Genomic DNA, 2,979 nt, shown 5'->3' with positions numbered 1-2,979 from the left:
TGGGATCAAGCCCCACATTGGGCTCCTTGCTTAGTGGGGAGCTTGCTTCTCCCTCCCTCTGCCTGCTGCTCCCCCTGCTTGTGCTCTGTCAAATAAATAAATAAAATCTTTTTTTTTTTTTTTTTTAAAGAATGCTCATAGCAGCTTTGCTCATAGTGCCCCAAACCAAAACCCACACGAATACCTAAGAGCAGGAGAACAGATGAACAAATTGTAGTATGTTCACACAGTGGAATACTCCTCATCAGTACAATAAATGAATTACTGGGACAAGCAATGACAGGGAATAAATCTTACAGACTTTCTGCTGAGTGAAAGGAGCTGGACATATTGGATGATTCTGTTTCTGTAAAATGAGTTTCTAGAAAAGGCAAAACTAATCCGTGATGATATGTTAGAAAACAAGTGCCGGTGGGAGGGTGGAGGGGAGCCGACTGGAAAGGAGCATCAGAGAACTTTCTGAAGTGATGGAAAAAAATCTACATCTTCTTTTGGGTGGTGAGTATAAAATTCTAACTAATTGACTTATTTTTATATAAGAATATTACATAATTTTGTTATATGTAAATTATACCTTAAAAAAATAACCCAGAGCCCCTCAGTCCTCTGTTCAAAGTCCCCCAGTGACTATCTTTCACTCTTGGAACACAATCTGGAATACCTGGTCTGGTGCTTCAAAACCCTGCAGGAGCTGGCCTCCCGCTCCTGACACTGACTCCATCACTCTTCCCTGTGCTCACGTTCTCCTCATGTTGCATTGGCTCCCTTGACTTTTCCTATACAAGCCAAACTTTTTCCTACCTCAGGGCTTTTGCACTTGCTGTCATTCTGAAATGTGCTGCCCAGATAGTTCTAGATTCTTCTTTAGAGAGAACTTCCTTGACCATCTAGTCAAACATATCTTCCCCTCCCCACTACTTTATCTCATGTGAGTTTATAACTATATATATATATTTTTTTAAATTTAATTTATTTATTCATGAGAGACACAGAGAGAGAGGCAGAGACACAGGCAGAGAGAGAAGCAGGCTCCCTGCAGGGAACCCAATGCGGGACTTGATCTCGGGACTCCGGGATCACGCCCTGGGCTGAAGTCAGACACTTAACTGCTGAGCCACCCAGGTGTCCCAGTTATTAATTTATTTAATGTCCTTCTCACCCTAGTGGAATGTCTCTGTTCCATGAGGGCAGTGACTTTGTCTCTCCTGGTCACTGCTGTATTTCCAGAACTTAGAGCTGTGCCTGGTCTTCAGTATTTGTTGCATGGATAAATTGGATGAATGAGTAACTATTGAGTAGACATATGTGGATCCAGCTTTGACATTCAGATGAGAAGTCTGAGTGGGGAATCTGGTTGGAATCATGACCATATTGGAGGTATATGCTTATACATTTACCAAGATCATTCAATACATATTCATGCAGCAGGTGGTATAGGTAGGAGCTAGAAATAGGACACATAAATAGACATAAATGACCTTTGAAGGAGCCCAGAATTTCATTGTCACTCACATCCTTATGAAGTAGGTGCTATTCTTTTTTTTTTTTAAGATTTTATTTATTCATGAGAGACAGAGAGAGAGAGAGAGAGAAGCAGAGACACAGGCAGAGGGAGAACAGGCTCCATGCAGGGAGCCTGACATGGGACTTGATCCCTGGTGTCCAGGATCACACCCTGGACTGAAGTCACCGCTAAACTGCTGAGCCACCCAGGCTGCCCGAAGTAGGTGTTATTCTTATTCCCACCTTGGGATGAGGAAATTGGGACTAGAAATATTGGCCACTGTCACTCAGCTATAAGATGCAATCCACATTTGTTACTAAAGTCAATATCCTCAATCCTCAATCATTATGCTACTTTTCCTCTTTCAAATATAAAAATTTTAGTTTATTTAAAAAAAAAGATTTTATTTATTTATTTGAGAAGAGAGAGCATGAGTGAGGGGAGGGGCAGAGGGACAGCATACTCCTCACTGAATAGGGAACTCCATGTGGGGCTCGATCCCAAGACCCTGAGACCATGATCTGAGCCAAAGGCAGATGCTTAACTGACTGAGCCACTCAGGTGCTGCCCCTCACCCCCAATTTTTCTTTCAACAGTGTAAAACAGTTTTGGTTGTTTTACGTCCCAACACTGATGCTCTCAAATTTATGAGTTTTTGCTAATCTGGTGCTTTTAATTTGTATCTTCTTCCTGCAGTTATTATTACATAACCATTATCTTTAATTATTCATGAGGTTGACAATTGCTTTGCACATTTGTTGGGCATTTGTGTTTCCTCTACTGTGAAATGCCTGTTCAAGTATTTTTTCCATTTTCTATTAAATTCTTTGTCTTTTTCTTATTATTTTTTTTAATAAATATCTTTTATTTTTTTTATTTTTATTTTTTTATTTATGATAGTCACACAGAGAGAGAGAGAGAGAGACAGGCAGAGACACAGGCAGAGGGAGAAGCAGGCTCCATGCACTGGGAGCCCGATGTGGGATTCGATCCCGGGTCTCCAGGACCGCGCCCTGGGCCAAAGGCAGGCGCCAAACCGCTGCGCCACCCAGGGATCCCCTGTCTTTTTCTTATTGATTTACAGACGTTCTTTACATATCCAGATAATCTTCTAATAATTATAAATGTATTTTCTCGCATAAACTAGCTCATCCTTTCAATTTCTTTGTGGTGTCCCCTGGTATAACTGTGTTAATCAATTTATTGTATTTCAATGCGGTTGTGTTATTCATTTTTTTCCTTCATGGTTGTGCCTTCTGTGTCTTATATAAGAAATCATTTCAGGGCTGGCTCAGTTGGTAGAGCTCTCAGGGTTGTGAGTTTGAGTTCCATGCTGAGTGCAGAGATCACTTAAAAATAAAATCTTAATAAAAGGACAAAAAAATCATTTCATAACTCAAACATATAAAAACATTTTCCTATATTATATCTTCAACACTTGCTTTCACTTTTAAGTCTTTGATCATCCAGAATAG

This window comes from Vulpes vulpes, chromosome 14 (genome assembly GCF_048418805.1).
Source record: "Vulpes vulpes isolate BD-2025 chromosome 14, VulVul3, whole genome shotgun sequence".
NCBI lineage: Eukaryota > Metazoa > Chordata > Mammalia > Carnivora > Canidae > Vulpes > Vulpes vulpes.
The sequence above is the reverse complement of the archived record's forward strand: the minus strand, read 5'-3'. Positions refer to the sequence as shown.